The 11,869-nt window shown below is 34.8% G+C and overlaps 1 non-coding gene across 1 annotated transcript; it reads right to left on the reverse strand.

The window, feature by feature from the left end:
* Nucleotides 1-9,498: 9,498 nt before the first annotated feature.
* On the reverse strand, nucleotides 9,499-9,605 carry LOC137945104 (small nucleolar RNA R71). Its single transcript, XR_011110921.1, has one exon. It is a non-coding gene; the product is annotated as a small nucleolar RNA R71 (small nucleolar RNA).
* Between the last annotated feature and the right edge of the window lie 2,264 nt (nucleotides 9,606-11,869).

Here is an 11,869-nt window from a genome sequence, read left to right on the forward strand (position 1 = left end):
TTTTCGCTCTCCCAACATCCTGTGAACTAAAAAGGCAAATAGGTCACTACAAAATGAAGATTTCAGAGTTTATGTATGAAAAAATTTAAAACAATAACAAATGTAAGTGAAGAAAATTTATTCACACACCACAAATGAACACAAAAGTTTTGTTATCCAAGTTTCGGAAATTCCACTAGTTCAACCCTATTAGCTTGGAATTTTATAAGAAAGAGATTTCTTCTACACATGTTTTAAAAATATATATGCATGCTTGTAACATGTTAAAGATGTGAATGACCAATGGATCCAAACCCTTTAAAGAGAATAACAAATGCTCATAAAATTCTCAAGTGAACGTGCAGTGCGATATTTACCCAACTCAAAGGAGCCGTTATTTTGCCCATTTAGAAAAAGCTAACCTAACAATCATAGATGATTGTAAATTGATTTGTCATGCGGAACGGGCTATATTTTTGTAAGAAATGACTTCTGGATTGGGAGTCAACACTCAGTTAAAAATCTCCGCCTCCCCTTTTTCCTCGACGATTGAAAAAGCTAAAATATAAAAACTAAAAGGAGTTTACAATCCTTTAAAATTACAGACACTCTTTTGAATTATCTCTCTCCAAATTTGTGCATTGTGCATTTCCATTTTAGATGTATACTTTTTTCTTAAATCAAAAATTTTAGTTTTCGCCCTCCCTTCATTACGTAAAGAAATAGGGCAAATAAACCACAAAATATGAAAATTTTAAAGTTTATGTTTCGAAAAAATTTAAAACAATAACAAATGTAAGTAAATAAAATTTATTCACACACCATAAATGAACAAAACACTTTTGTGATCCAAGTCTGGGAAAATCCACAAGTTCAACCCAAATACCTTAGAATTTTATAAGAAAGAGATTTATTCTACACATGTTTTGAAAATGGATAGGCATGCTTGACACATGTTAAGGATGCAAATGACATATGTATCTAAACCTTTTAAAGAGAATAACAAACGCTCATTAAATTCTCAAGTGAACGTGCAGTGGGATATTTACCCGAGTGAAACAAGCCATTATGTTCCCCATAGAGTTTGTGTATGGAAAAAATTTAAAACAATAGCAAATGTTTGTAAAGAAAATTTATTCACTCACCACAAATGAACACAAGAGTTTTATTTTACAAGTTAGGGAAATTCCACTAGTTCAACCCTAATAGCTTGGAATTTTATAAGAAAAAGATTTCTTCAACACATGTTTTATTAATGGATATGCATGCTTGAAACATGTTAAAGATGCAAATGACCTAGGGATCCAAAGCTTTTAAAGAGAATAACATATGCTCATTAAATTCTCAAGTGAACGTGTGGTGGGATATTTACTCGAGTCAAACATGCCATTATTTTGGCCTTTTAAAAAAAGTTGACTTAACAATGATGGATGATTGTAAAGTGATTAATCACGCGTAACGGGCAAATTTTTTGTAAGAACTGACTTATGGATTGGGAGTCAACACTAAGTTAAAAATCCCTCGCCACCCCCTTTTCCTCGATGATTGCAAAACCTAATATATAAAAAACTAAAAAGAGTTTACAATCCCTAAAAATTATAGATACTCTTTGGAATTATCTCTCTCTACTTTTGTGCATTGTGCATTTCCATTTTTTATGTATACTTTTTTCTTAAATTAAAACTTTGAGTTTTCACTCTCCCTTCATACCGTAAACCAAAAAGGCAAATAGATCACAAATAAATGAAAATTTTAGAGTTTATGTATGGAAAAATTTAAATGATAACAAATTTAAGTAAATAAAATTTATTCACACACCATAAATGAACACAAAAGTTTTGTTATCCAAGTTTGGGAAATTCCACAAGTTCAACCCTAGATTTCTTCGACATATGTTTTAAAAATGGATATGCATACTTGAAACATGTTCAAGATACAAATGACCTATGGATCCAAAAATTTTAAAGAAAATAACAAACGCACTTTAAATTCTCAAGAGCACGTGCGGTGGGAAATTTACCCGAGTCAAACAGCCCATTTTGTTGCCCATTCACAAAAAGCTAACCTTACAATCATAGATGATTGTAAATGGATTAATCACACGTAGCAGACTGTATTTTTGTAAGAAGCGACTTATGGATTGGGAGTCATCACTCAATTAAAAATCCCCCATCTCCCCCTTTTCTTCGACGATTGCAAAACATAATATATAAAAACTGAAAAGAGTTTACAATGCCTAAAAATTGCAGATTCTCTTCGGAATTATCTCTCTCTACATTTTTTCATTGTGCATTTACATTTTAGATATATACTTTTTTCTTAAATCAAAACTTTGAGTTTTCTCTCTCCCTTCATACCGTAAACCAAAAAGGCAAATAGATGAGAAATAAATGATAATTTTAGAGTTTATGTATGGAAAAAATTTTAAAAAATAACAAATGTAAGTAAATAAATTTTTTTCACACACCATAAATGAACACAAAAGTTTTGTTATCCAAGTTTGGGAAATTCCATTCGTTCAACCCTAATAGCATGGAATTTTATAAGAAAGAGATTTCTTCTACACATGTTTCAAAAATGGATATGCATGCTTGAAACATATTAAGGATGCAAATGACCTATGGATCCAAACCTTTTAAAGAGAATGACAAACACTCATTAAATTCTCAACTAAACGTGCTGTGGGATATTTACCCGAGTCAAACAAGCCATTATTTTGCCAATTTATAAAAAGCTGACCTAACAATCATAGATGATTGAAAAGTGATTTATCACACGTAACGGGCAATATTTTTGTAAGAAATGACTTATGGATTGGGAGTCAACACTCAATTAAAACTCCCCCGCCTCCCCCTTTTCCTTGACAATTGAAAAACCTAATATATAAAAACTAAAAAGAATTTTACCATCCCTAAAAATTACAGTCACTCATTGGAATTATCTCTCTCTACATTTGTGCATTGTGCATTTCCATTTTAGATGTTTACTTTTTTCTTAAATCAAAACTTTGAGTTTTCGCTCTCCCTTCATCCTGTAATGAAATGAAAATTTTAGAGTTTACGTATGGAAAAAATTTAAAACCATAACAAATTTAAGTAAAGAAAATTTATTCACACACCACAAATGAACACATGAGTTTTGTTATCGAAGTTTGGGAAATTCCACTAGTTCAACCCTGATAGTTTGGAATTTTATAAGAAAGAGATTTCTTCTACACATGTTTTAATAATGGATATGCATGTTTGAAACATGTTAAAGATGCAAATGACCTATGGATCTAAACCTTTTAAAGAGAATAACAAATGCTCAATAAATTCTCAAGTGAACGTGCGGTGGGATATTTACCCGAGTCAAACATGCCATTATTTTGCCCATTTACAAAAAGCTGACCTATCAATGATAGATGATTGTAAAGTGAATTATCACGCGTAACGTGTAATGTTTTTGTAAGAAGTGACTTATGGATTGGGAGTCAACTCTCAGTATCAAATCCTCCTTTTCCCCCTTTTCCCCAACTATTGCAAAACCTAATATATAAAAAACTAAAAAGAATTTACAATCCCTAAAAATTATAGATACTCTTTGGAATTATCTCTCTCAACATTTTTGCATTGTGCATTTCCATTTTTTATGCATACTTTTTTCTTAAATTAAAAATTTGAGTTTTCACTCTCCCTTCATGCCGTAAACCAAAAAGGCAAATAGATCACTAATAAATGAAAATTTTAGAGTTTATGTATGGAAAAAATTTAAACGATTACAATTGTAAGTAAATAAAATTTATTCACACACCATAAATGAACACAAAAGTTTTGTTATCCAAGTTTGGGAAATTCCACAAGTTCAACCCTAATTGCATGGAATTTTATAAGAAAGAGATTTCTTCGACATATGTTTTAAAAATGGATATGCATACTTGAAACATGTTCAAGATGCAAATGACCTATGGATCCAAAAATTTTAAAGAAAATAACAAACGCACTTTAAATTCTCAAGAGCACGGCGGTGGGAAATTTACCCGAGTCAAACAACCCATTATGTTGCCCTTTCACAAAAAGCTGACCTTACAATCATAGATGCTTGTAAATGGATTAATCACGTGTAGCGGACTATATTTTTGTAAGAAGCGACTTATGGATTGGGAGTCATCACTCAATTAAAAATCCCCCACCTCCCACTTTTCTTCGACGATTGTAAAACCTAATATATAAAAACTGAAAAGAGTTTACAATGCCTAAAAATTACAGATTCTCTTCGGAATTATCTCTCTCTACATTTGTGCATTGTGCATTTCCATTTTAGATCTATACTTTTTTCTTAAATCAAAACTTCAAGTTTTCGCTCTCCCTTCATACCATTAACCAAAAAGGCAAATAGATCATAAATAAATGAAAATTTTTGAGTTTATGTATGGAAAAAATTAAAAACAATAACAAATGTAAGTAAATAAAATTTTTTCACACACCATAAATGAACACAAAAGTTTTGTTATCCAAGTTTGGGAAATTCCCCTCGTTCAACCCTCATAGCATGAAGTTTTATAAGAAAGAGATTTCTTCTACGTGTTTTAAAAATGGATATGCATGCTTGAAACATGTTCAAGATGCAAATGACCTATGGATCCAAACCTTTTAAAGAGAATGACAAACACTCATTAAATTCTCAAGTGAACATGTGGTGGGATATTTACCCGAGTCAAACAAGCCATTATTTTTCCAATTTACAAAAAGCTAACCTAACAATCATAGATGATTGGAATGTGATTTATCACACGTAACGGGCAATATTTTTGTAAGATATGACTTATGGATTGGGAATCAAAACTCAATTAAAAATCCCCCGCCTCCCCCTTTTCCTTGACAATTGCAAAACCTAATATATAAAAACTAAAAATAGTTTTAAAATCCCTAAAAATTACTGTCACTCATTGGTATTATCTCTCTCTACATTTGTGCATTGTGCATTTCCTTTTTAGATGTTAACTTTTTTCTTAAATCAAAACTTTGAGTTTTCGCTCTCCGTTTATCCTGTAAACAAAAAAGGCAAATAGATCACAACGAAATGAAAATTTTAGTAGAGAGTTTATGAATGGATAAAATTTAAAAAAATTAAAAATGTAAGCAAAGAAATGTATTCACACACCAAAAATGAACACAAAAGTTTTGTTATCATAGTTTGGGAAATTCTACTAGTTCAACCCTAATAACTTGGAATTTTATAAATAAGAGATTTCTACACATGTTTTAAAATGGATATGAATGCTTGAAACATGTTAAAGATGAAAATGACATATGGATCCAAACCTTTTAAAGAGAATAAGAAACACTCATTAAATTCTCAAGTGAACAAGCGTTGGGATATTTAACCAAATCAAACAAGCCATTATTTTGCCCATATACAAAAGTTGATGTAACGATCATAGATGATTGTAAAGTGATTTATCATGAGTAACGGGCTATATTTTTTATTAGGAATGACTTGTGGATTGGGAGTCAACACTCAGTTAAAAATCCCCCGCCTTCCCCTTTTCCCGAAGATTGCAAAACCTAATATATAAAAACTAAAAGGAGTTTACAATCCCTAAAAATTACAGACACTTTTTGGAATTATCTCTCTCTTTATTTGTGCACTGTGCATTTCCATTTTAGATGTATACTTTTGTTCTTATATCAAAACTTGAGTTTTCACTTTCCCTTCATCTCGTAAAAAAAAAAGAGATAAATGGCAAATAGATCACAACAAAATGAAAATTTTAGAGTTTATGAATGGATAAAATTTAAAACAATTACAAATGTAAGCCAAAAAAATTTATTCACTTACCACAAATGAACAAAAGTTTTGTTATCAGAGTTTGGGAATTCCCCTAGTTCAACCCTAATAGCTTGGAATTTTATAAGAAAGAGATTTCTACACATGTTTTAAAAATGGATATGCATGCTTTAAACATGTTAAAGATGCAAATGACCTATGGATCCAAACCTTTTAAAGAGAATAACAAACACTCATTAAATTCTCAAGTGAACGTGCGTTGGGATATTTAACCGAATCAAACCAGCCATTATTTTGCCCATTTACAAAAAGCTGACCTAATGATCATAGATGATTGTAAAGTGATTTATCATGCGTAATGGGCTATATTATTTGTTAGGAATGACTTATGGATTGGGAGTCAACACTTAGTTAAAAATCCCCCGCCTCTCCCTTTTAACGAAGATTGCAAAACCTAATATATAAAAACTAAAAAGATTTTACAATCCCTAAAAATTACAGATACTTATTGGAATTATCTCTCTCTTTATTTGAGGACTGTGCATTTCCATATTAGATGTGTACTTTTGTTCTTGTATAAAAACTTGAGTTTTCACTTTCCCTTCATCTCATAAATAAAAAAGAGGTAAAAGGCAAATAGATCACAAGAAAATGAAAATTTTAGAGTTTATGTATGGAAAAAATTTAAAAGAATAACGAATGTAAGCAAAAAAAAATTATTCACACACCACAGATGAACACAAAAGTTTTGTTAACCAAGTTTGGGAAATTCCACTAGTTCAACCCTAATAGATTGGAATTTTATAAGAAAGAGATTTCTACACATGTTTTAAAAATGGATATGTGTGCTTGAAACATCTTAAAGATGCAAATGACCTATGGATCCAAACCTTTTAAAGAGACTAACAAACGCTCAATAAATTCTTAAGTCAGCATGCGGTGGGATATTTACCCGAGTCAAACAAGCCATTATTTTGCCCATTTAAAAAAAATTGGCCTAACGATCATAGATGATTGTAAAGTAATTTATTCTGCATAACAGGCTTTTTTTTTTTTTTAGGAATGACTTGTGGATTGGGAGTTAACAATAAGTTAAGAATGATCCTCCTCCCCCTTTTCCCGAAGATTGCAAAACCAAATATATAAAAACTAAAAAGAGTTTATAATCCCTAAAAATAATAGACACTTTTTGGAATTATCTCTCTCTACATTTGTGCACTGTGCATATCCATTTTAGATATAAACTTTTTTTTTTTAAATGAAACTTGAGTTTTTAGTTTCCCTTCATCTTGTAAACAAAAAAGAGGTCAAAGGCAAATAGATCTCAACAAAATGAAAATTTTAGAGTTTATCTATGGAAAAAATTTAAAACAATAACAAATATAAGCAAAGAAAATTTATTCACACACCACATATGAACACAAAATATTTTTTATCCATGTTTTGGAAATTCCACTAGTTCAACCCTAATAACTTGGAATTTTCTAAGAAAGAGATTTCTACACATGTTTTAAAAATGGATATGCATGCTTGAAACATGTTAAAGATGCAAATGACCTATGGATCCAAACGTTTGATAGAGAATAAAAAACACTCATTAATTCTCAAGTGAGCGTGCGGTGGGATATTTACCAGAGTCAAATGATAGATGCCAAATTCTGACATGAGAACTAGGTTAATTTTAATTGAATAACCCTCATAATTGTGTTATAGGTGGTTATTTATCAGTTTTCACATGAAACATGCATTTATTGAATTTGGCATTAATCCCTGCTTATATTGCATATTTTTCTCTCCGAAATTATATTTCATTGTTTTTAGAGTTTATTTCTTCCTTAAATGATTTTTATGGATTTAATTATGGAATTTCAGGAGAATTTTGGGAGGAGAAGGGGAGCTGCCGACCGAACGAAGGGAGACCCGAGAGGATTTTCAGCCGTCATCCACTGCCGTCTGGCAACCGAGAACAGACCCGAGGAGAGCTCGAGAGAGTCTCCATCGCGGCGAGTTTGGCACTGCCAGTTTCTGCTCGCCAGCCCAAGAGGTGACCCGAGATGGCTCCTCCGGCGCCGATTCCGCATTCCGACCATCCTTCGGTGTCGATTAACCATTTTTGACCACTTTCGGAGCTATTCCGACTCCGACCGAGACTCAAGAGAGCCGGTCAGAGGACTTTGGCTCCATTCCATTATCCGCCACACCACCTCCATCCGTGGGTTTCTATCCATCTTCACAGGCATCGTCTCTACCTCTAGCCACTCGCTCTTGCAACCCGAAGCCATCAATTTCTTGAAATTGCAGCACCCGTGAGAACCAGCCTTTGATGCCCGAGCGAGAGGAAGGAGAAGGGGAATAATATGTCATTTTGTAATTTAATTTTCCTATAGTTTGAACCTAGATTTTGAATGTTTATTAAATTTGATTTGAGAATTAATGTTTATCAAATATTTGTTTTCTGAATATTTGATTAAATTAGCTAGTTAGGGTAGGATTGTAATTTAGGTTGGATTCTGGTATTTTAATCCAATTTTTGTCTTTTATGCGTCCGAGAAGGGCTAGACACAAGGATTGAGAAACCGGATTAGTGATTACGTGGCATTCGAGAGAAGCACGAATCACTGTAAAATCCAGAGTTGATAATTTTAGCATCATCACAATAGGAAATTGATTATCTGCATTCTATTGTAATCTGATCTTTGTCATTAACTCTAGGTGCCCGAGAGGGGCTAGATGCACGGATTGAGAATCCAGATTCGTGGTTACGTGGCGCTCGAGAGAGGCACGAATGACGGTTAAATCCAGAGTTAACATTTCCTGTTGTGCAAGTAGTTAATTAGATTATTGCTTGATAATTTAGGATATAATTAGTGTTTAGTTCAGATTAATTCATCATATTTGGTTAGGCTAGTTGATTGAAGAATACACAAAATTCAGTTCTCCCTGTCCATATGACCCTCGCTTACCGCTAGATTACATTAATGATTCATATGCTTGCGAGGTATAAAAGCCGATGTAATAAAATTTTCACATCAAGTTTTTGGCGCCGTTGCCAGGGAGGCACGTATTAAGTGTATTTCTTTGTTCTCCATGGTCTTACGTTAGATTTTTTTTTTTTTTTTTGCTTTCATAATTTTATCTTGATGATTTTGTATGGAGTTATTTTTATTTCTTCTTGTGAGTTCGTATTTTCAGTAGTTAGTTTGTTAGCATAATTTGATAGTTAGTTTTGTTTCTTTTTGTGTTTTTATGCACGGGCGCCGCTCCCTAGGTGAACCATTAGCTCCCTTTGTTGAAGAGGTAGAACATATTTGTAGGAAAACACCAGAAGTCAAGTTAGGAACTACCATGGCCAATCAGGGTGAACCATTACAGTTACCTCCAGCAGGTGACCGTAGAGCCCTGAGGGATTATTCTATCCCATCCAACTTCACATCACCTTCTTGCATTATATTGCCACCCACTACTGCTGCCAGTTATGAGTAGAAATCGGGTGTGATCCAACTCCTCCCTACATTCTATGGGTTGGAGAAAGAGGACCCTTATTACCACATCAAGGAATTCTTAGATATTTGTGCGACTTTCAAATTCCAGAATTTCTTAGATGACTCTATCCGGTTAAGACTTTTTCCATTTTCACTTAAGGATAAGGCCAAGTCTTGGCTTAATTCCTTAGAGGTGAGCAGCATTACTTCATGGGACACATTAGTCACAAAATTTTTGTCCAAGTACTTTCCCATTCAGAGAACTACAGCCCTCAAGAGAGAAATCTCCAACTTTATGCAGCAGGAGGGTGAACACTTTTATGAGGCTTGGGAGAAATGGAAGGATTTGATCCGTAGGTGTCCGTATCATGGGTTTGAGAAATGGCACTTAGTGCAATACTTTTATCAAGGTCTTACACCCCAAGTTAGATCCATGGTAGATGCAACGAGTGGTGGGAGTTTGATGGGTAAGAGTGCTAGTAACGCGTAGGACTTCTTTGAAACATTGAGTGATCAATCTCAGCAATGGGGTTTGTCATTTAATATTGATAGGAGATCCCATGAAGCCAAAAGAGGGGGTCTCTACGAGGTTAATGAAACACCCATGCTCATGGCCAAGATTGAGGGGTTGACTAGAAAGATTGATGCCCTTATGGTGTCCAAGAGTTCACCTGCTCCTAACCCATCTTCTGTCTGTGCCATATGCTCTAGTTCATCTCATCCCACACAAATGTGTCCAATTAGTTCATCATACCCGGAGCTCATTGAGGACTTGAATGCAGTCCAGAATTTTCATAGACCAAATCGGAACGATCCTTTTTCGGAAACATATAATCCGAGTTGGGCTAGGCACCCAAATTTCTCATGGTCCAAGGACCCACAGGTTGGGGGTCCTCCAGGGTTTACTCAACCCCAAGCTCCACGCCCACACTTCACTCAATAACCATTGATTCCACAAAAACCTTCACTTGAGGATACACTTCAATTATTCATGCAGAATACATAGTCCTCCATTGCTAAACTTGAAATGCAAGTGAGTCAGTTGGCCAGCCACATGAGTGAACAAGCAAAAAATAGACTCCCGAGTCAAACCATTCCTAACCCCAAAAGCACACATGAGAGTGGGTCGAGTTCCAATCCCATCCACGAGCAAGCCAAAGCCATACCCACCCTTAGGAGTGGTCGTGAGTTGAACAATGGGGTAGTGAGCACTAAGTCTAAGGTGTCAAAAGATGACAATGGGGACACATCATTGAGTGAAGAACCTCCAAGTTCTCCACCAACAGCCAGGCAGATCCCTAACCAAATCCCACTAGCTCCTTATCCGTAGAGGTTATGGGGCCCACCTAGGAAAGGAGATAGCATGCATGAAACGTTGGAACTGTTTAGTAAGGTTCACAATAACATTCCACTTCTTGATGCTATTAGGCAAGTCCCTATGCCCGATTTTTGAAAGACTTTTGTACACAAAAGAGAAAACAACATGTTAACAAAAAGGTACTTCTTACTGAGAATGTAAGCTCAATTCTGAAGCACAACACTCCTCCTAAAGTTAAAGATCCTGGATGGCCCACAATTTCATCTGTCATTGGTGAACATACCATCCAAAGAGCTCTTCTTGACTTAGGGGCAAGTGGGAATTTGCTTCATTTCTTTGTCTACCAGCAATTAGGTTCGGGGGAATTGAAGCCTACCCCCATCACACTTCAACTAGCTGACCGTTCTGTCAAGATACCATGAGAAATAGCTGAATATGTTTTGATAAAAGTGAACAAATTTCTGTTCCTGATTGATTTCATTGTTCTTGATACAGAACCAGTAGTCAATGTGACCAACCAAATTCCTGTCTTCCTAGGATGTCCCTTCTTATCCACATCTAATGCTGTCATTCATTGTAAAAGTGGTGAGTTGGAGTTGTCTTTTTGAAATTTTAAGGTCTCGTTGAATGTGCTTAAGACCGGGCACCATCCACTTGAGTCTGATGATCTGAGTCCTGCCTTTAAGATAGAGATTGTTATGCTTGATGACGAATCCACTCTTGAATCTTTTGAGTCTTACATAACATCTTTCAACATGGACTATTTTGATGAGGAAACATATTTTCGAGAGGTTGACTCTTTACTCAGTTCTGTACCTCTGTTGGAGGAAGCTTATGAGGTTGTCACAACTGATCATCCACAGGATCTTCATCTTGACTTGGACAAACCTCTTGAAACTTCCAAGTTAGATCTTAAGCCACTTCCTCCCATGTTGAAGTATGCGTTCTTGGGGCCCATGAACTCATTGCAAGTCATTATTGCCTCTGATTTGAGTACTGAACAGGAGGAACAATTGACTGGAGTTTTACAAGCACACAGAGAGGCATTGGGGGTGGACTCTTGATGCCTTAAAAGGAATTAGCCCCTCCATATGCATGCATCATATTCATTTGGATGAGGAGACTAAAGCCTCATGTGAGATGCAACGTAGGTTAAATCTCCCTATGTTGGAGGTTGTGAGAGAAGAAGCCATCAGGTTGCTTGTGACAGGCATCATTTACCCTATTTCTGATAACACCTGGGTGAGTCCAATTCAAGTTGTCCTTAAGAAAGGGGGGATAAAAATAATGAAAAATGAGAGTGGTGAATTGATTCCCACAT

Source organism: Aristolochia californica, unplaced genomic scaffold (assembly GCF_029961685.1).
Source record: "Aristolochia californica isolate CCGP_79_NKW_82.1479 unplaced genomic scaffold, dmAriCali1.0.hap1 SCAF_11, whole genome shotgun sequence".
In the NCBI taxonomy this organism is placed as follows: Eukaryota; Viridiplantae; Streptophyta; class Magnoliopsida; order Piperales; family Aristolochiaceae; genus Aristolochia; species Aristolochia californica.